This window comes from Phodopus roborovskii, unplaced genomic scaffold (genome assembly GCF_943737965.1).
Source record: "Phodopus roborovskii unplaced genomic scaffold, PHOROB, whole genome shotgun sequence".
NCBI lineage: Eukaryota > Metazoa > Chordata > Mammalia > Rodentia > Cricetidae > Phodopus > Phodopus roborovskii.
In genome coordinates this window covers 47,720,326-47,743,447 of record NW_026126517.1, presented here as the reverse complement: position 1 = coordinate 47,743,447, position 23,122 = coordinate 47,720,326, and the positions used below count along the sequence as shown (strand labels likewise).

The 23,122-nt window shown below is 47.0% G+C and overlaps 1 protein-coding gene across 4 annotated transcripts in view; it reads left to right on the top strand.

The window, feature by feature from the left end:
• The first annotated feature begins 271 nt into the window (after positions 1–271).
• Positions 272–23,122, top strand: part of Cgnl1 (cingulin like 1) — a 141,282-nt gene continuing 118,431 nt past the window's right edge. For 3 of the 4 annotated variants that reach the window (XM_051197897.1, XM_051197898.1, XM_051197899.1), the window contains exon 1: positions 272–427. The gene's annotated coding sequence lies outside the window, so the exon portion shown is untranslated. The remainder of the gene's footprint in view (positions 428–23,122) is intronic. The other variant, XM_051197896.1, reaches the window with a different exon arrangement.

The window sequence follows — 23,122 nt, the reverse complement described above, 5'->3', positions numbered from 1 at the left end:
TCAGTGCGATCTGCATCCAGGTGAAGAGAGCCAGGCTGTGTGGAAGAGTGGGGGAAACAGAGATTTGCGATGGGGTGGGATTGCGAAATAGGGAAGGCTTCCTGGAGGAGGGGTGGTAAAGGAGAGCTGAGAGAAAGGACAGAGGGAGACTGCTGGGTAGGGAGGAGGTGCTGGCGAGGGCGCAGAGGGAGCAGGGTGGCAGGGAACGACCCATCTTGGCCACGAGGGGCCTCAGTCCTTGGTCAGTCCAGGTCCCGGGTCGCTGGGAGGGTCCGGACGCAGACCCGCCTGCTTCTCCTCCTCCCGGGAGGGCGGGCGGCTGCAGGGCGGGGCGGGGCTGGCGCGGCCTCCTGGCGACGCTACGGCCGCTGCTCTCCGGCCGGGCTCTGCGGGCTGCTGCGGGAGTGGGACCCGGGAGGCGGAGGCGGTAAGTGAGCTCGGAGCGGGGAGGGTGTGCGCGGGACGGCGAGGGGCTCCTGCAGGTTTGCGCAGTGCTCAGCCTAAGCTCTGGACTCCGGATCCGGCGTGGCCACCGCAGTCCCGGGGCTGGAGGTGCGCTCCTGCCTCCTACACCGCGCCCTGCAGCCCAGACGCACCGAACAGTTGGTGGCGAACCTGTGCAGGGCTCTAGTGACAGCTGCGGGCGATCCGCTCGGAGCACCGCACTCCCTGCCCTGCGGTGTTTGATCTCAGCGTGCTCTTAAGGATCTTTCCTTAAACCGAACCGGCTGGTGGTCTCTCCTCTGTCCTGGCCCGCGCGCCACTCACTGTACGGTCCAGGCAGGTCACCCCGAAAGCCCTTATCCTACAAGAGCACTTTTTTTTTTTCCCTTTTGAGGGACTTTTCTAAGTTGCATCACCCTTTGGCTTCTAGACAGGTGCCTGCCTGTGGTGTTGAACAGATTTTTTTTTTTTTTTTTTTTTTTAAGAATTTAAGAGTATTTACTATGTGCGTGCCCCTTCACCACAGTAACCCTTCAACATCGAGTACCCTGCTCAAAATACGGTGGTGGGAATTTTTTTAAAGGTGACCTGACTCGCAAACTGGGCTACACACCTGGTGTGGTTTAAAAAATAAAAACCAAACGAAAGCCCCTTATCTTTATACCCTCCCTGCCTACATTCCGATTCCATGAATCTGGGGGGGCGGAGGCAGCCGGTGGGAGCATTTTAAAAGCTCCCCCGGCACCTCGTGGTTCTGGGTGCTGCCGGGTTTGGAACTCGGTAGCGCATTGCGCTCTCTGGGGAGAACCCATCTGCATGCAGGGCTCAGGCTCCTGACCCACCTCTCCACCAGGGGGGCCTGTGGACGCTGCGTACCAACCTCAGACCGCAGGTGGTGCCTTAAAAAAAAAAAAAAAAAAGAAAGAAAGAAAAGTTCCCTTTGTTCCTAACTCTGTTTACAGTAAATATTTCCAGGGGCACTTTCTACCTAGGAGGTTGGAGTGTAGGCATTAAAATCTCAAGTACTTGCCAGAGTCAAGGTTATAACTCCGGGTTGTCCTACCAGGGAAGACCAAGTGATTTGGAAAGGGATCACAGATGAGAAGGAGAGAACACTTAGGATTTGGTGAGCTCTTGTAGACCCCTACTTACTCGCGGACACACACACACACACACACACACACACACACACACACACACACACACACACACACACACAGAGTGCTACTGGCTTTTGCATAAACATGAGAGATTTCCCCAAAGTTGGAGAGATCCTGAAGACTTTGCTCCTGGCACTTGTGTCCACGTGTGTGCATTTGTGGGTTATATTTGATGTGTGCTTCGGCCCCCAGGAGCAACTGTGTGTACATTCCTTGATAGAATAACACCGGAGTTAGCAAGTTAGCGCTTCCAGTAAGGTGGCAAAGCCCAGGTAACACCTCAGCCAGGTCATTTCAGGTGACCTGGAAATGATAGGACAAAGGAAAAAGCTGGACCTATGTTTGAAGCCATATGCTTTTGGGCCACCTATATTTTATCATCACTGTTGTCCCTGTGTTAACGCTCTCTGGTATTCTAAGTCAGCATTCTCTCTCCTGGGTGTACAATATGACCACAAATCAGATCTTTGCTTTTTCCTGAGGTGCTGACCCAGTGTGTTGTCTTTTTATAGGGTCAGAATGTCCCTGGGAGGGTATTTGTGTTTGTTTCTGGCCTCTCACATGAGCCAGAGGACAGTGATTTTGAAAAATAAAAAAAATGATGGAGTGTAGCGCCTTTGGTCTGTCCCGTTTTCCTTCCCTCCTGCCACCATGCCCTGTCCTGTCACTGTGTTCAGCTGCTAGAAGTGTGACCGCTGGGGAGTTTCACCATCATAGTTGTGGCCCTGGCTCAGGAGCGGAGGTTATGTGGGATGCATGGAGTCGCAGCATGGCCTTGATCCCAAATCTTCACCCTCTGGGAAACAGATCGTGTGTGTGTGTGTGTGTGTGTACACGCACACGTGGATGTGCATGCCCAGCCATGTATGCATGAGCATATATCAGGCCATCGAAATGTCTGGTTGTAAACACCTTTCCAGTTGGGGAACAAGAGCTACCTAAAGAAGCTCTAAAACTCTTGGGATCTCGAAAGTTGTGCCTGAATAGTGGCAGTTACCTGTGATAGAGATGGGAGTGCAGTCTGGCCCTCCCCCATGTGTAGCTCAGGGTTACCAGAGACAAATTTATTATAACACTTCTCACTTTGGGATAGATAGCAGTTGTAATGTTCTGACAGGAAGAAAGTAAATGAAGAAAAATGGGATGAGTGAGTGGGGCAGCTTCAGCCGGGGGAAGGGATACATTCTCCAGAAGATGAGCTGTGATTGTCTGTTATAACCAGTCACTTAGTCTATAGAATGGCTTCAGTGTGTGTGTGTGTGTATATGTGAAGTTACTTTCTCATGCTGATCCAGTGAGGAATGATGGAATTTGTAGTGTTTCTTAGCTCTTCTCCTTTGAAACTCTTTATCTAAAAGATGCTGTTAACCTTTTCAAATGCCCAGGGGAGTAACTCCTCCCTCCCTCCCTCCCTGCTTTGGTCCTGGTGCTAAAGGGCAAAGACATAGAGAGACTGGCACCTAAGGAGAAAAATAAAGTTCAAACTTGGGTAATTTCCCCTGGGTGGTACCCAAGCACATATTTTCTTCTGTCATTTGTCATTGCTGTTTAGATGAAACAAGTTATGATATGAGAACCCAGAAGGGGGATGGGGGCCGGGAGAGGAGGGTGCTGATGGGGGTGGCACTAGGGCCGAGTGGTCTTCCTGAAGTGGGAAGCTTGCTGGGGTGTCTAGTCAAATGTCCCCACTGGGGCTGGTAAGATGGATCAGGTGGTAAAGGGGCTTGCTGCCAAGCCTAATGCCCTGAGTTTGATCCATGGAACCTACAAGGTAGATGATGGAAAGAACTGATTCCTGCATGCTGTCTCCCGACTTCCACATGCTCACCCCCCCACAGAACATCCCCATCCCAACTCCTCTGCTTTGTCCCTTCATGTGCCTGCCTTCCTGTTTCCCAAGCCAATGTTCCCAACTTGGTTTTTTTTTTTTTTTTTGAGAGATAGGGTGGGGGATGTTAGGACCTGGGTCTTTCTATAGAGCCCAGGCTCACCTCTGACTGAGAGAGAGCTCCTGCTTTAGCTTCTCAAGTGCTGGGATTTACTGCCCAGCTACATGAAGGGTGGTTGTTGTTATTTCTTTCTTTGGTTACTCATTGAGTAACTATTTAAAAAGCCACCACTGCTGGCAGAGCTCTGTCCTATCTGCCAAGTTCTTGGTCAACAGGATACAGTCCTTGAATTAAGGAGCTTGAGCCTGCAGTGGGATGGGCAGACAGACTGGGTTAAGGTGAGCTGGGTACTGCGTAGGACACAGGCTTGGCCTCGCCTGGCTTGATTTCCCTGGTGTTCATGGATAATGGAGGGCATAAGAAACACTTTCTGAGATCCAAGTTCCAGTTTATTTCATTGGGACTCTGCACTGGGTTTGAAGGGAGTGAGTTGTGGGACTGGAGGGGGTGGGCAGGGGCAGGCACCCATCAATCAGCAGGGAAGAAAGAGGGTGCTGGGCTCTGATGGATGCTCCTTACTGGAGGGCATCTAGGGGGCGGGAAAGTTTTGGTGAACTGGACAGGCCATTGGTGGCTGGTAATGGAAGCTTAGTGGCGCCCTGATTTTCACAGTGGGACCTGACCCAACCCTCACTCCACATGGCTGCTTTTACATGTTCCTCCTGAGTTGGCTGCGAGCTGCTCTCTGCTCACTCCTCAGTCTTCCAAGTAGTGCTCTGTAGGCTGACAAGCTCCCAGTTTACTAGAATAGTGACTAACGCCAGGCCTATCAGCAATAGTTACTAATGCAGGCTTGTCATCCCATTTATTCAGGAGGCTGAGTCAGAGCGTAGGTTCAAGGCTTGCCTGGGCTGAGATCAAGGCCAAGTTGGGCAACTTAAACCCTGTGTCCAAACCACCACCACCACAACAACAAAATAAGACGTTTTGTTTGTTTGTTTTGTATCAAGACTAATCTCAAACTCACTAGGTTGCTTGGTGACCTTGAATTTATTTGCTGAACCTCCTAAGTTCTGGGGTTATAGGCAGACACCACTATGCCTATTTATGCAGTCCTGGTAATTGAACCCAGAACTTCATGTGTGCCGGGTGAGTGAGTCCTACCAACTAGAGCACACCCCAGCCTAGTACTTCTATTTGTTTATGATCATATCCAAGTGACAGATTGACACTCAGCTCTTCTTTTCCTCTGTTCTGAACCCTGACTACATACAGGTCCTGGGGCCAATCATGGTGCCTGTGCTGTGGCTGAGTAGAGGTTTGCAAGTGCTGGAGTCTCACTCCAGAGCTCAGACATTGTGTTTTCAGGGGCTGGAGGGGCAGCTTAGTGGTTAAGAGCACTTACTGTTCTTGAAGAGAACTTGGGTTGGAGTCCCAGCACCCACACACCAGCTCACAACTGTCTGGAACCCCAGTTCCAGAGACTCTGACACAGCGTCTGTGGGCGCTGCACACATGAGGTGTACATATCTTCCATGTGGACAAAATACTCATGCACATAAAAGTGAGTGCATCATTTAAAAAAGATGTTGTTTTTAGTGCTTCCCTGTCCCACCCATGGCACAGTCCCTGGTTTTCCTCCCGGAAGGTATAAATATCCCAAAGACCACTGTGTCCTTTCCCAGACGCTCCCTCCACTTCTTTCCCTGGTTTAGAGAAGGCAGATTTGGCTGTTGGGGAAGGCTCTGAATGGGCCCACTCTGGGTTAAGGAGGATACACTGTCCCTACATTTCTTCAAGCTTTGCAAATCTCTGAGTTCTGGAAGTAATTGGTTATTGAGTAAGAGTGAAAAACCAAGCTTCAGTGCTGGCCTTTCTGGGTGCAGAGAGGGTCTGCAGTCCAAGTCTTGTTCATGTGGTGCATTGCAACCAAGACAGAACTTGGCTGCACTGTAATTACCTTGAGCTCTTAAATTTGCAGGTAGTCGGGGCTTGGAGCTTGATGGAACAGTCATTACTGATGAGCCCAGAACAGATTTGCATATGAGTGGCCATCACTACCATGGGCAATACCATGGACACATACACAGGATTCCTGCCCAGAAAGACTGGACTACCAGGGACTTAGAGAGTCAACAGGGAGTTAAGTGTTTAGGATTACAACACAGGGCACAGTCTATGAACTTGGACTAGGCTTTCAGTCTGCCTGGCAGCGTCTTTGTTTATAGGGTGGAGTTTGTTCCCTGCTGTCCAATCACAGTGATTTTGCTTGCCTTAACAATGGTTCAGGGCATTTTTTGGTTTGTATTTTATTATTGTTATTATTATTGTTGTTATTGAGACAGGCTCTCATGTGCTCAGGTGACCTCAGATTCACTATGTAGCAGAATATGACTGAACTTGTGATCCTCCTGCCTCTACTTCCCAGGTGCTGGGATTACAGATGGATATGGTTTATGCTGTGCTGGAAGGTGGAACCCCTGCCTGCTAGGGACACTTAACCGCCTGAGCCCAATTCTCTAGCCCTGTTGATACCTTTTAGGAGAAGGTAGAGAAAGCTTGTTTTAAAGGCCTGATTCTCTGCTATGTGTCTGTGAGCTCTTTATAACCCTTTGGAATCAGACAACTGCACTGGAAAGTGGAGAGCTTCCCTCCTTGTCCCAGTCAAGTCTCAGAAGCCTGGGCCGGGGAGCGACTGGCTGAGAGCTGTGGTTACTGTTGAAGGATGAGAGTTAGAGGCAATGGGTTGGAGAAATCTCAGTGGTTGAGACCACTTGCTGCCCCTACAGAGGACCCAGGTTCAGTTCCCAGTGCCCACATGGTGGCTCACAACCATCTACAACACCAGTTCTAGGGAATCCAGTGCCCTCTTCTAATGTCCAAGGGTAACAGGCACACATGTGATACACAGACATACATGTAGGTAAAGTACTCACACATGTAAACTAAAGTAAATGAATTGGGTGGGGAGGGGGATACATTGCTTGGGAACCATAGGGTACCATTGACCAGACTTATGATCTCCTTTGTTCATGAATTTTTGGTTTATGACTTAGATAATTTTGTCTAAGACGTGTCCAGACAGGTTTAATCCTAAATGCTTCTGCTTTTCTGGGCCTCTTGTAAGCTTTGGGAAGTGGGGAGGTGAAGGGGGGGGGGCAGGTGACTAGATTTCTAGATTTCGCTTTTAGCTTATTATGTAGGACTGGCCTTCTTAAGGCATGGGTACCGCTCCCTGAAGGCCCGAGAGTGCCAGAAGTTTCCCTTCCTCCATGGAGGCCTACCCAAGACCAGTTCCTCTCCTATAACCGCACAGGTGATCCTGTCTGTCCACCTTCCCTGTAGCTTTCCCTAGAATAGTCTCTACCAGCCAACCTGTTTTATAAGCGAGAGAAAGAACCAAGGCCATGGGAAATGGGGCAATTTGTCAAATCTGGGCAGCTTCTTGGGGTGAGATCCTGGGTTTCCATGCAGGTTTCTAACTGAGTTGCCCTCACTCCCCGCTAGTGACGACTGCCTTATACTTACTGCCTTACTGCTTTCTGTTCCTGGCTGATTCTTATTCTCTCAACTCACTCCTCTACTTCAGCAAATAAATGCATATAATGCATATATACGATATATGTGCCTTTATTTATTTAGTGATTGATCGATTAATTTTTGGTTTGTTTTTTCAAAACAGGCCTTTTCTGTGTAACAGCTCTACGATGTCCTGGAACTCATCCTGTAGGCCTGGCTGGCCTTGAACTCGTAGAGATCGACTGCCTCTGCCTCCCCAGTGCTATGATTAAAAAAAAAGAATGTACCACCACTTCCCAGCCAGATCTTTTTTTTTTTTTGGCTAAATCTTGGGATGTGGGCCCCCATTTTGCTATGGGCTAAGAGCTTGCTGGTTTCAAACAGTTGCCTCTGAAGCCTGAGTGTGGTTCTGGGCAGAGTCCCCCTCATCTGGAGCCCACTCGTTGCTAGGTTGAAGTAGATAGTCACAGTGGGTGGTGCAGAGTAATATTGATACCTAGCCGCTGGAGGTTCAGTGATGCTGCCACTCGCCCTTCAGTTCCGAGGACAATTGGCAGCCGTCGAGGACAGTGGCCTGAGCCGAGCTCCATTGAGGTGTCAGCTCAATTGACCATCTCTGGTCAAAGGGATAAAGGACCCTGCTTTCCAGAGTAGAGTTTCACTTTTCATTGATGCTTCTGGCTGGCAGGGGGCCCCTGGCCCAGAATAACCAATTTACCCTCTACTAAGCCCTCTTTAACGTCGTTTGTAATTGCTTGTGCTATTTACATGTAAATAACCCTGCTTCTAGCAGTGAAATCCCTCCACCTCTGGGTAGATAGATCCAGCCCTGGAGGAAGTCGCCAGGTGGACTGGCCTGAGATTAGCTACAGGCATTAAAAGCGTTCTCTCTCTCTCTCTCTCTCTCTCTCTCTCTCTCTCTCTCTCTCTCTCACACACACACACACACACACAATTTCTCTGTCCCTCTCCCTGTCTCCCTCCCTCCCTCTCTCTTTCTCCTCTCTCTCCCTGTCTCCCTCCCTCCCCCACTCTGCTGTCACTCTGTGTGTGTGTGTGTGTGTGTGCCTGTGTGTGCACTTATCCCCATCCTGTCATTCTGCCAGTCTTAACTGTCAACTTGACACAACTTCTAATCACCTGAGAAGTGAGCCTTAATGAGAAATTATCTAGATCAAATTTGCCTGTTGGGGATTGTTTTGACTATTCATTAATGTAGGAGACCCAGCCCATTGTGGGCCACACCATTCTCTAGGCAGGGGGTCCTGAACTGTGTTAGATGGGTGAAAGCTAACTGATATAGCAAGCAAGGATCCACACATTAATTTTTTTTTTTCTCAGCTCTTGACTGTGGAAATGATGCTGAAAGTTCCTGCCCTGATGTCCCCACAATAATGGACTAGAACCTAGAATTGTGAGCTGAATAGACAAACTGCCTCTTCTAAGTTGCTCTAAGTTAGGGCATTTTATCAGAGCAACGGAAATGGAACAGGACACTCATGTTGTTTAAGGGGTTAATTAGCCAGTGTGAAGGCGCTACTGAGATTCCAGGCTGTGCCTTTAAGTCATTGCCATCATTGTTGTTATTATTGTGGTGCTGGAGATCAAACCCAAGGCCTTTTGCACATGCTATGCAAGCCTTCTGGGAGCCAAACTCCCAGCCAACAGGCCCCCCTTCTGCAGTGTTTTTAGAAGCTGTACTTAACACATGAGTGTAAGGGCAATGCTGGGTGATATGGGCAACAACTGAAGAGTACCTGGGTCTCATACTGGGTAGTAACTCTCTTGCTCTGCCAGCAGTTCTTACACTGACACGTGCTGACTGTAGTGGATCTGGAGGCAGCACAGTCCGGGCATTGGAAGTGTGAAGAGTAGGTTTAGGTTGCTTGGCTGCTATCTCGGTTTCATCTGTGGCTGTCCCTGTGTGTATTTTGTGACCTCTTGTGCCTCGGTTTCTTCATTTGTGAAAATGATAACTCCTACCTGAAGATTGGTATGAGGGTTAAGTCACCCTGGGAAGTACAGAGTGAAAACCAAAGCTTGGCTCAGGATCTGAGTTGTTAGTAGAGCAGTAACCATTTTATTTTGGGCTGCGGTGTGTTGGGCTGGGGTTGCTTCTGGTTTGGGAGTCTCTCCTACATTTTTTTAAAAAAAGATTATTTTATGTGTATGAGTGCTTGCCTGAATGTGTGCATGTGTACCGGTGTATGTAAAGTACCTTGCCCGAATGGGCGCTTATGTACCGTGTATGTGTGCAGTACCCGTGGAAGCCAGAAGAGGGAGTCTGATGTCCTGGATCTGCCATTACAGATAGTTGTGATGGGTTCTGGGAACTGACCCTGGGTAGTCTACACCAGCAGCCAGTGCTTGGAACCTCTGAGTCATCTCTCCAGTCCCTGGGATTTTTTTCTTTTTAAATTTAAAATTTCTGGTTGATTTGTTTGGTAAAATACACAATGTGAAAATTACATTTCAGTGGGATGGAGTACATTCATGGTGTTGGGCAACCATCTTCACTATCTGATTCTAAAACCTCCATGTCCTCAAATGGAAACACTGTATCTACATTTTCCCTGCCATCAGGCCCTGGTGGGTCTTCTCTCTGCCTCTATAGAAATGCCTATTCCAGAGATTTCACAAACACGCATCTCTGCTGTTGTCTTCTGTGTCTGGAGCCTTTACTGATATATGCAGTCAAAGCTCCTTTCTATCTTGGAATCATTTACCAGCTCTCTAGTGCCTTTTACCAATGTCTCTTTTGGGGGGTTGGGGGTGAGAGTTGGGGGTGGACAAGGTCTCACTATGTAGTAGTCCTGGCTAGCTCAATATGCAGACAAAGCTTGCCTCTGTATTCCGTGTTAGGATTAAAAGCATCCTTGCTATCTTCACCAGTGTCTCTTTGTAGAGTGTCCTTGCATTGTTTTTATCAGGCCTGTTGTTCTCCGGTTTCAAGTTTTAAAATGCCCATCTTTAATCGGCTCTTTGGATCCTTTTTGACTCTCCTTAATTTTCCCACTTTTCCCATCCCACGCTTCCAATGACCCTTGACATGTTCACTGCAATGAGGCGCTCTTGCTAGGCTCACTGTGCGCCCAAGAATAGGTTTTCTTAGGTGTTTTCTTTCTGCTGGCAATCACATTGCAGGAACACACAAGGAGACCCTGTCCCTGCCCCCCCCCCCCCCCCCCGTTGTGCTTAATTTCCCGAGACAGCATGGCAGGTTTTCAAAACAAGTGTCTGGGAGACGCCCGCCAGGCCCCCTTTATTCCTCACTTTAAAAGCTTTCCGCCAGGAGAAGTGGCCCTCAATTAAGTCATTTAATAAAAACCTCCCTTCGTTTTAAAGCATTCTTGGGCTGTGTTTACATTGCATGCCACCGAGGGCTTCTAAATGAGGAGCTGTGGAGTGAGGGATCCTTAATCTGTGCCCTTAATAATATCCTTTGCTTTAGACTCCAGGCAGAGGCCCTGCCAGATTTGTAGTTTTGTCATTGACCCAGACCTGAGGCCTGGAGGTGGGGGGCTGGGGAGGTGTATGTGTGTTGGGTGTTCTGTGAGGGGGTAGAGGTAAGAGATTTCTACCTTAGAGAGGCCTGAAGCTACACAGAGATGCAAAACTAGCTCTCTGGAGAGACTATATGGAGCTGAAGCTTCCCTAGGAAGAGCAACTGTCCCTTTTCTCTCAGCCACCCCTTCACGTGTTCTCAGAGTGAGGGCTTCAACCGAATGACGTTTTAAAAAAACACTCAGGGGAGCCAAGTGAGCTCTGGGGGTCTGGGCTTTGGGCCCCCGCCTGGCTGGAGGCTGCCTGGGGCTGGGAGACCCAGAGCTCTATTTTTTTTTTCCCTTTGGCTCAGGTGAGGTGATGGAGAGTCCAGCAAGAAACAGCAGGCCTGACTTTTCACATTCTCCAAGCACTTGAGAATTTACCATGAAGTGGGGGCGGGGGAGCAGGCGGTGGGAGAGCCAGGCCCTCAAATACAGCAAGCTGTAGCATAACCTTTTGTTTTTGCTAGTGTTGTTCTGGTGTTGGTCCAGGACAGGCGTGACAGAGAACCCCAGTGAGTCACTGGCTCAGGTTGGGGTCCAGCCAGTCAGAGCTGGCCCTGCTCTGCCCAGGACTGAGTCCTTGTACCCCCCCTCCCCATTATGAGATGTGTGCAAGGTGCTTACAGGCGTTTAGAGAGGCTTCTTGCTTTGCTTTCCTACCTGGTGGGCTTGTGACACCTGTGGGTCATGGTGGGTGTCACGTTTGGCTTCTGGAGAAAACATGGGGAAGCTATGCCTGATCTCTGTAAGTTTCTGAGGTGGACACCCTGAGGACAGGGGTCTTTTCCCAGTGCCTTGACGAAAAGGCTTCGTGGCCTGTGCTGTTCAGTGTGTGAGCTTCACAGCTTTCTGAGTGGAGATGGACACTGGGAGGGAACAGGCCTGTTCTTACAAATTGTCCTTTAGAAACCCCAGGGAGAAAACGTCCCATTTACTAATGAAACACAGACAGTGGAGTTAAACAATAGGATACCCCACCCACCCTCCCAGACAGGCTTCCACTGTGTAGCCCTGGATGTCCTGGAACTCACTCTGTAGACGAGGCTGGTCATGAATTCAGGCTCTGCCTCCTAAGTGCTGGGATTAAAGGTGTGTACCACCACCACCACGGCTCTGTTTTAGGATTTTTTTTTTTTTTTAATGCTTTATATTTAACAGTTGTGTATTACTTGGAGGAATTCAGCTATCCTTTTTAAGTAATCCCATGGCATTTATCCACTGTGCCTGGGCAACCAGGTTTGGGACTGGTGGGGTGGGGGAGGGGATTTTAAGGAGAGGCAACAGAAGGCTCTGGCTAGGACAGTCTGAAAGTTGACCTAGTGGAGGACAGGGGTCTCCCTTAGTTGTATCTGGTTAATGTACAGGGGAAAAGCCCAGCCTCGAAATAAGGTCTTTTTTTTTTTTTTTTTTTAACTTCCCTAGTACCCGGCACAGAATGAGACACATTTGAAGAATGAATGGATGTTTAGGTCAAGTCCCAAAGCAAACTTTATGAAGTATACAGCCCAACCTACCAGCTCAGCTCAGCAAGAGTTCATGTCCTGCTGGAAATGTATCTTGCAAATAAAACTCAGCTGTCATTTCTGATTTGCTCTGAGCTCTCAGACCAGTTCATTGCTGGGAATTAGTCTGAGGGTAGAGCTTTCTGTTTATCTGTCCAACACTGACAGACATCTGCAGTGCCAAGGTCTGCAGAATAACGCCGGGAAGGAAGGGGTTTTACAGAAAAAGGGTCTAGCAAAATCTTCTTGGAGGGGGCTTACACATGGTGTGTTTGTAGTATGTGGCTTCTAGAAGTCTGTGTGTCTTTTTCTTTTTTGAGATCTGGTCTCACTTAGGTAGCCTTGCTCTACCAAGCTGGCCTCAAGTTCAATGAGATCTGCCTGCCTCTACACTCTTGGATACCCTGGAGCAATGCAGCAGGAAATGCTATCTTGATTGTAATTCTTTGTATTAAGAATAGAACCCCTGATAGCAGCCAGTGAGATAGGAACCTTCAGTGTCTGTAGAAAGGTATGAGCCTGCCTGTTGGTGTGGAGAGAGCTACATGCAACAGCATCCCAAGCATGATTCTCCCACATGGGCGAGCAATGGAACACTTTTTCTGGGAGTGTGATCATGGGATAGTAGACTTTTGAGTGGTGCTGTTCATCATTCCCTTGCTCCAGGGCTGACTTTCTGGGTTGCTTCTGGTAAGGGATGCTCCATGAAGTTCCTGGGTTTTAGCATTAAGCCCTTCTGTAACAGTCACCGGATACCCACACTGCCCAGACAATGATGGTGTCTGATGTCATTGAACTTTGCTACAGCCATTTCCTTTGGAACAAAATGAAAAGCTTTCAACTTTTACAAAGGAAGGAAAATGCATCGTTTTAGCATGCCTTCTCTGCTGCAGCCTGAAAGGACCCCACAGTTGAAGCTTTCTCAAATGTGTGTGTATGAGTCATATATATATGTATATATATATTTATATAAATATGTATATATACATATACACACATATGTATATATGTATATATGTCATATATAATGTCCTTAGACATATTTGGAATTAGAACATTGTTTCCCAACTGTTGGTTATGTTAGACTGAGATGCAGAAAATCTGACCTCTTTGGCATATTATGTTCTGAAGTTGACTTGATTTAAATTTTGTGTACGTGTGTTTATGAGAGAGAGAAAGCGAGTGAGTGAGAGAGAGAATGTGTGTGCACATGCATATATGACATGATGTTCATGGTCCCTTGATGTAATTTTAGTAAAATCCTCCTGGCTTTCATACAGTCTACTATATTCTCCCAAGTTTGTGGTGATTGGAGTGTGTCGTTTTAGATGAATTCTGCACCATTGTCAGAAACTGTGGTAATGGCCTCATTGTCAGTCCATCTCATTAAGGGAACTGAGGCTCAAAGAGATTAAGTACGTTTCCAAGATGATACAACTGGTAAACAGTGGGGCTGGGTTTGAACCCAAGGACGTGTGCGTTAGTTAAAGCAAAGGCTGGTCAGAATGAGTCACATTCAATCTGCAGGCCGACCTTATAAACTGGAGGATGCGTTTATGGTGTTTCAATGATCTGAGCTAATCCAAATCCTTTACCGCATGACCAGCATCTAAAGTTATTTCACCCACAGGCATATGCTTTGCAAATTGAGTATAAATCTGGGATACATGAAAGGATAGTAAATTTAGCCAGTCAACATGAAACACTCATAACAGAGGGCTGGCTGTCTCCTCTCCTTCCTTGGGGAAGAAAGATGAACTGGTTCAGTTCCCAAATGACTCCTCCATTCCAGATGAATTATTCTGCCAGAATAAAATATTCTTTCTCCTGCAAAAACCAGCTACTGCTTTTAGAGCCTCCAGTCATATTTTTTTCCTCTCTCTCTTCAATGGGTGATTAATCCTGATGGGGTGGCTCTGGCCAGCTTCCTTTTTCTGTGACCTCAGAGGCAGCATCTGCAGTGTGACGAGCTCTTCTTGAAATGAAGTTGGGGCCATGTGCTTCTGGATTCCTTGGGCCCCCTGCCTGGCTTCTGGGCTGCGAAACAGATAAGACAGGAATTGAAGAGATGAGGTTGCAAAAAGATTAAGGGTTCAAAGCCTAGAGCCCGACACCAGCTAAAACGTTAGTAGGTGTTTCGCTGCAGCTGCTAATGTCAAGTAAGGAGCTCTACCCGGAACCGGGCACCTTGTTTAATATTACTGCATAGACATCACTTAATTCTCCTCGTGTTTCCATGAAGCAGGTGATGTGTTCACCTTCATTTTCAAGTGAGAGACATTGAAGAAATTGACTCAAGGCCACACAGCTCTTAAGCAGTGGCAGTTACCGCTCAGACACAGGTTTTATTTATTTATTTTTTTTTTAAGTAAAATATATTAAGTCATAAGGATCCAGAATCTTGTACAGGTTTCCCCATGCTTTGTCCCGGTTACCATCCTTTAACAGTAGCCACTGTTCATTACCATATGTAAGTTTTCACTGAGCTTCGTAGAAAATGGAACGATTCACAGAGCACGTACCGTTTTGAGTCTGACTTTATTTAGAAGACTTTTTACATTTATTTATTTGTTTTTTGTGTATGGGATAGCATGCATGTGAGGTTAGAGGGCAACTTGCTAGAGTAGTTTCTTTCCTTCCATCATGTGGGTCCTAAGTATTGGAACTCAGGTTATCAGGCTTGGTAGCAAGTGCCTTTACCCACTAAGCCTTATTTTGTTTTTGTTTAGTGTTACATTTGTGAAATTAGTCTATGGGGATTGAACTAGTGTGTGCTAGGCAAACACTCAAACAACTGATTTGCATTTTCATCCCAACAAGAAACAACAGATGCACCGAGTTAGGGTGGTACATGCCTTTAATCCCAGATGTCCGAAAAGCAGAGGCAGAAGGATCTCTGAGTTCCAGGCCAGCCTGGTCAACAGAGAGAGTTCCAGGACAGCCAGGGCTGTACAGAGAAACAAAGAAGAAGAAAAAGAGCAAACAATAGATGCTTATTACATGAAACATTTTTGAAATTATGAAAAAAAAATAAGATGAAAACTTAAAACCATTTTCAATTTTACCACTGGCAGTTGTTAATCTATGGAACCATTTCCCAAGCAAGCATTTATTTATGTGTATGTGTAGTTTTTCCTTTGTTTTTGTTTCTTTCCTTCAATTCTAAGTTAGCGTTATTTTGTTCAGGGTATTTTCAATTCGTATATAATGATTGGAGAACAATGAATGGAAAGTTTAGGAATAGAGACATGGTGACAGGATTCCCCCCCCCCCCAATTGTGTTTTCTGCACGTCTTTGGAGGAAGAGGAAAGAGGACAGGAAGTCTCACTGACCGCGTGCCCATGCCCCATTGTGAGGGCTGGGTGCTCTCATTCCCAGAGGAGACCAGAGCATATGGAAGGGGGATTGGCTCAGCAGTCAGTGGGCAGACACCATGTTTGAGAAACAGTCTCGATCCTGCCCTAAAAACTAAGCATGTTGGGAGATGGGGTGTGAACTGTTTGCTCAGACTGGACTGGCAGGTTGTTTGGTTAGTTGCGGAGGACTACATCTGTACTGTGTTAACCCACCCGACGTGTTCACACAGCACAGCACCTGGATGGACAGTAGTACATAGAGTGCAGGCCTCCTGCTTGGGACAGTTGCCTTCAAAAGTATTGAATCCACACTTTTGTTGTTCGACATTAAGTGTAAGGGACAGCAGGTAAAGGTATTTGCCACTTAGCTTGATGACCACAGTGGGACCTCTGGGGTAGGAGGAAAGAACTGACTTTTGCAAGTTGTCCATTGACATCTACATATGTGCCATGGTGCTCCTGATTACATGTGTACACACACACACCACATACACACCTCACATAAACACACTCGTACATATACACACACACACACCACACATAAACACACATACCAAACATACACACACCACACATACACATACACACACACCACATATACAATATACCACACACATACACACCACATACACACACTCCACAATACATACACACACACACCACACATACACATATACACACACCACATATACACATGTACCACACACATACACACCACATACACACACTCCACAATACATACACACACATACCACACATACACATACACACACACACCACACATACACACATATCACACACATACACACCACATATACACGCATACCACACACACACACATACACACACACACACCACATACATAATGCATATCCACACTCCTGCAAGTAAATAGGTGTATTGTAAAAGAAATTTAAAAAAGAAGGAATTCAACCTTAAAATTCCAATTATAGTTAAATAAATTGTGGCATTGTGACATTACTGACTGAAATCTAAGTCACTGTGTTGTAAAAAGTTAAACCATGCTTCACTTTTTTTTAAACAGCCTTCTTATTTTGGCCAATAAAAATCTTGTGGGTGAGAGAATAGAAGAAGAAATAGTACTAGGCATGATGGTGCACATCTTTAATCCCAGCACTGGGGAAGGCGGAGGCGGGTGGATCCAAGTTCTAGGCCAGTCTGGTCTACATATCCTGCCTCATAAAGAATGAAAGTGCTACCATGTTGGCTTTTTTCTGTCTTGTTGCTTGCAGTGTCTTGGACTTGTCTTAAGAGTGGAGAGCAGAGTTCTCTGCTGAGGAAACCTCACTCCCCACCCCCCCACTTCTCCTCCTCCCATTGATTTCCCCGTATTCTCTATACTCTCCCCTTGGTTCTGATTTTTCCACAGGATGTTCTTGCAAGCATTTGAGGAGTTGAGTAAACGGTGCTGGTGGAGTTTAAAGGCTTCAGCTGCTGTGATCTCTGGCCTTTCTGTCTTAGATTAAGCCACTGTTAGGGGCCTCATATTTTCCTGTCCTAGCCCATGGGAATATATTTCTTACCCCTCTGAATAGGACTTTGAGATGCAGATTCAAATACTGTGAGAAGGTAGTGGGGATGCAGGCACCTGAGACTCCGGCTGGCTGCATGCATCCACAGTGCACCCATGCATTCTTTATTTCAAACGGAAAACGGAGGGTTGGGTACTTTTCCAGCTCTCCTGAAGAGGGGAGGAGGTATTTCCAATGATGTCAGCCTGAAGCAGTGGATCACAGAGCTGGACTTTCCACAGCGTCTTCCAGGGACAGCATGTCAGGGGAGTGTTTAGAAAGTGACTATGAGGGAGCTTTGATTGCTAGCTAAGGATGAAGGCGGTCTGTCTGGCTCTCAGGGCGACCATCATGGTGGTCTTGGCTGGAGCAGTGTGTCCCTGACTCATGCTGTGCTTTCTCGGTGGGTAGGACCTCCTTCTATGGGGCTGGTTTCCTGCAAACATTTAGGCTAAGACTATGGTGCTGAGAATATGATACTGTTTTGCATTACAGTATGTTTGAAACACTTTCGATGGTGTAAAGCTTCTTTTGATGAAATAAAGGGTAAAAAAAAAAAAAAAAAAAAAAAAAAAATTCCCAAGCTCACAAATCAAAACCCGGAGAAAGAACCATTTGTGGATGCTCGATTGTTTGTTTCCAAACAGGTTTCATTGACTTTGAAGAGCAGGAAGGCCTGCCCCATTGTGCAGCCCTGGGCTGAGCTGTAGTGCTTTTGTGGAGAAAAGTGAATTCCCTGACCTAACCTCAGTGGCTGGAGTATTTGCTTCTGGAAACCATTATAGAAATACCCAACACTTGAAAGGCAACATCTGGCTAACTGGAGGCAAGCTGGCAAATAATCTAAGTAGAGGTGATGCCGTGGAGGACAGAAACATTCCTAGAGAATGCCTGGGGTTACCATCCTCCAAGACTAGTGAGGCATCTGGCTCCTCCATCACCTGGGTGGAAACCTGGGGTGGAAGACACACATGCTGCCAGGGAAACCAGGGACTTCCCCTTAACCTATCCAGGAAGAGACTTCCCACACTCCTTGTTGTTCCCAAAGACACCTCAGTATGATTGCTGCCTAGGGAGTGCCCTGGGCCAGTGTTCTGTGGGCAGCTGTGGCTTCCCCTGCAATTTGAGGTGTTGACTTAGGCTGTTAGAAAAAACGCCTCTGCCTCTTGGCCCTTTCTCAAGGCTGCCTGGGCTCTTGTTCTCATTAACTGGGCTCAGAAGTCCAGGGACCTGGAAGCCTTGTGGTATTTCTAGGAAAATGGCTTCGCTCTTGCTCTCTGTACTCCCGCTAACTCTGGAAAAGCCCAGCCTTATGTCTTTGGAAACACTGGAGCTAAGCACTTTCCCCTTCTGCCCCCTGGGCACACGACTGCCACATCTTCAGGGATTTATGGATGGTGAGGTTCCCCACCCCCTTTTTCTCATAGTATGTAAGGTGTTTATTTTCTCATGAAGAATGCTGTTCTAACAAATCCCGTGAACCTGTCACGGATTTTCTGAAATCAAGTTTCTATGAAAAGCTGTGCGACGGGCACCCTGAAGAAACTTTCTGAGGAATATGGGCCCTTCTGTCAAATGTTTTTTGCAAAGGGTGCATTGTCATGTAGAAAGGCTTTGCCTGGCAGCTTTGTTTTGTGCTTTTCAGCCCTTGGCTGTGGTTTCTCAGCTTTGGGCGCTGGTCTGAATGAAAGACTGCAGTTTAACTTCTTTCTGGTCCCTTCAGCTTTCATGCTCCCTTGAAAAGCAAAGGCAGAGAATACCACATTTCCTCCCCATAGGGAGGTCACCGAGTGACTCCCTCAAACCACTCAAGCTAAGAGCCTGAGTAGATAGCCCAACATGAATAAAGCCCTCCTAATTCTGCCTCGAGAGACCTCAGCAAGGTGGAAAGATCAGAGGACTCCAAGATGTCCCGTGAATATTAATGAAATTAAGCGGTTATGAATATTCATGAGGCCAGTGGACCTGTCGTGAGATGGATGACAGTTCATGGAGGTAAGGTAACCATTTTCCTACTTCCGAAACACGGTGGACTCTGCCACTCACCCGATTCCCCAGCCGACCTCATTGCCACATCTATATGGTGCTCTTAGCTATTGGTGCTGTGTACATTCTTGGTGTCGAGGCCATGCTCCTGCTCCGTGTCCCTCATCCTACTGTCCATAGGAAAGCCAAACTGGTGTCCCCTCTCTCTAGGGTGAGTCTTGCACTCTCACGTCTGGCTGGCATACCTGATTTCTCATGTTGCCTGTGGGTCACCATGAGGTGCTACTTTTTTTTTTTTTTAATAACATGTTATGTATATTAGTAGAGGGTGTCAGAACTTAGAGTTACAGACAGTTGCTAGTTTTCATGTGGGTGTTGGGGATTGAACCTCTGGCAGAGCACCCAGTGCTGTTAACTACTGAGCCATTTCTCCAGCCCCGAGGTGCAGTTTTAATTTGGGAACTGTGGCCCTTTCTGTGTGTGCCCTCAAGTAAGAACTCCCTGCTCTGGTCAGCCTGCCTTGTCCCTGTGTATTTTTTTTTTTTACCTCTGTCCTTCTGTAACCTGTAGCTCTTTTCTGTAATGAACTCAACAGCGCTGGGGACATGAATGGACTGAGCCTTTCGAAAAACTCTTTGAAGGATGCAAGTTTTAATACAAATGCTAGTGATTGATTCATTTGTTTATTCATGTATGCATACATGCAAGACATTTTCCCACTACCTGCTGTGTGCCAGGTCCTATTTTAACCCTAAAGATCTGGCTAACAAAAGGCCCGATCCTGACAGCTTGAATGGTAGTGGAGGAGACACAATAAACACAAGGGCAGATAAGGCATGTGAGAGTGTGATAAGAGCCAAAAGAACAATATGGCCAGATAAGGTGGTCTGCAGGGCCGGGCCCTCCCTTATCAGAAAGGCCTTTCCTATGAGCTGTCGAGCTGTTGGGAGAGTTTCTCAGAAAAGCAACAATAAGCCCAGATCTACAGCTGGCCTGACCACTTGGCTGTTCAGAGGAAGGGCCCTGACTTGAAAGACTCTCAGACATTCATCACAGGGCTGGAGGATTGCTAGTGTGTTCTGAGAGCCCAAGGGAGCTGAAGTAGCCGGAGTGAGGGGGAAAGACGCAGGAAGTCATCTCAGGGGAGGTGGTGGGGATGGGTGGGCAGGGCATGAACTTTGCAAATCATCCTTAGGGGTCCATTCAGACGGAAGCTGAAAGTCTGTTGAGAGTCCCAGAAGGATGCTGGTTGCTCAGCCCAGCGAGGCAGCCAGGATTTGCTGTGCAATTAATTTTGCAGTCATTACAAGGTGGTGTGACTTGGTGATGGGTGTGTGTGTGGGGGGGCAGGGTACATGGGGGGAGTGAGAACAAGATAGGAACTGAAAAGCTGGGTTATATCCGGAAACCAGACACTTGCCTGTTCCAGAAAGTTTTAAGCACAGCATACACTGTGGTCATCAAGCTCTCCCAGGAGCTCTAAACCATGGCTGCCTGTCCCCAGCTGCTCATCTGGCTTTGTGTACAGTATAAAACACTGACTCATTTGTCAAAACATTGAGTGCTTAGAAACCTAGTAGCCTAATGTTTTCTGGGCTAGTTAAAATGTGTGCTCCATGGCTATTGTTTTATTTCTGGGCCATGCATAGGATGTTCGAAAGGCTTGGGATGGAGAGTGGTTGGGGTCTTCTGAAGACTGGAGGTGGCCATCAGCCATCCATCTGCCTCTGCTCTCTGGAGGTGGCTTTCCTGTGTACATGAGGAGTCAAGACACTGGCCATCTTGCCTGACTTGGTAGCACTTACAGCAACCTGATGTTTGGATGGCTTTTCCTTTGTGCTTAGCAAATATACTGAGCAGAGAGAGACTCCCCTTCTGCTTTGCTTTTCCCAGTTGCTTTTGTTTTTACCATTCCAAGCATGTTTAATGAAAATTTTGGGAAAAAAAAAGTCCCATTGTGTCTGTGATTTTTTTTTTTTTCATCAGAAAGCTTATTAGAACAATGAGTTGGGGTTGGTATATATGGCTCATGGGGGGGTAAAGGCACTTGCCAAGCCAGATCACCTGACTCCAACCCTTGGGACCCAATGATAGAGGGAAAGAACCAACTCTGACAAGTTGTCCTCCGACCTCCACGCTCATGTCTTGGCATGTGTGACCACTTCAGCCCATATACTGTATGATCTCCCCTCCCCCATGAACACAAATGCAATAAAAATGAAGAATAACTAGTCATTTGCTGCCCAAACCAAAACATTCCCTCTTGATATTTAAATTTTGTCTGTTTCAGACAGTTGGCTTCTAGCCTGAAAGTATTTTAAGACTTTATTCTATGTGGTACTTTCATAGGGCGTTGAGATGAGGGTGGGTAGAAGCTAAGGGCTTCTATGATCTCCTGTCTGTCCATATCTGGCTGAAATCTTGCAGAGTAGACTCTTAGAAAGAAAGCAGCCCATCCCAAGATGAAGGCCCTCGCACACCACACCCAATTTGTTTATTTTGCTGGAGGCAGACAGAGTTAGGTTTCCCTGAGGCCTGGCAGACACACAGGCATAAACTGAAGTTATTTTCTTTGATAGACACCACCTCAAGGCTGTCTGGTCTCCAGCATTCCCAGTCTGGTAGTTGTCTTTGGGATCACAGGGCCCATTACTCTGGAACCATAGTCTCAGCCATCGTCCCAGAGTGAAGTTAATGGGTATTAGTGTCCTTTCTACCATCTCTCTTGCCTCAGGCAGCAGAGGAATTGTTAAGAGACTATCTTAGACTCCCTCAAATTTGTTTATTTTACTGATCTATTTATTTTGAGACAGGGTCTCACTATGAAGCTCAGGCTGGCCTCAGACTCATTGTGCAGCCTAGGCTGGCCTCAAATTTGAGATCTTCCTGCCTCATCCTTTGAGGTGCTGGCATTAAAGGTGCATGACCCTATACCCCACTCAAAGCTGACTTTTGACTCCTTGTCCTGGTCCTGTGTGTATTCGTTGCAGAGGACCTGGGTTTGGTTCCCAGCACCCACATGGCAGTTAGCAACTGTTGGTAAGTCCTGTTCCATGGGAGCTGGCACCCTCTTCTGACTTTTCTTAGGCACCAGAGGCACACAAGGCATACATACATTGTCAAAACACATAAAAATAAATGGTAAAAAAAGAAAGGAAAAACGGGTGAGCTGGAGAAATGGCTCTGCTGGCACAGTGCTTAGAAGACTGGACCGAGGCAAAAAGTCAGGTGTGGTGATGTGAGCTTGGAGACCAAGACAGATAGATCCCTGGGACCAGTCTAATTGGTAAGCTCCAGGCCAGTGAGAGATGCTGCCTTTTGTTTGTTTTTGTGTAGCTGTGGCTGTTCTGGAACTCTCTCTGTAGACCAGGCTAGCCTTAAACTCAGCCATCCTCCTGCCTCTTTCTCCTGAGGACTGGGCTAGAGATGCTGTCTGAAACGAGATAAGATGCTGTCTTAAAAATGGCTTCTAAGACATGACACCTGAGGTTGACCTTTGGCCACTACGTGCACAGGTGCACATACACATTCTTTTGCATACATGTGTGTACCTCCTCCAGCACATACATTGTGAGCCCTAGCACACATACATATACACTTGAAGAAATTGTTAAAATTGGCCCTGGCCTGTGAGGGTTCCAGACAATTGGAAGACACTCAGATAAAGTGTAGGTGTGGCTGTGTGTTCTCAATTGAACCTAAACCAGGGAGTTGTTTTTCTTATGAGAAAAATGGAGAGAAATATGTCCAATAAAAACCATGTTTGGTTTGAAAACCCAGACAACTTAGGAAAGAGTCAGGAACAGAAAGTTCCCTGCAGGGTGCTTTTCCCATGCAGTGTTTTGCATTTGGACTTGTCAGTTTGGGGCTTGGCTGGAGGCTGTGGTTCCCTCCCTATCTGAAGATTAGAGGCCCCAGCCATGAGCACAACAAAGTATTTGATACTTACAGGGTGGGGCAGGACTCTGAGAGTGAGCACTACCTCTCAGTAAGCCATGCTATGGCTGAGTGCAGGGTTTTCGGTCTGCAGTTTGAGGACCACTGTTTAGGAGGGAACCTGATTCAGGGAAAGTGGGCAAGTAAAGATCGTGGAATGGCTCAGAATTGTCATCTACCAGTATTAAGCACGATGCACCCATGCCTTAGTTTCTTTCTGCTTTTGCTAAAAAAAATAAAAATACATTT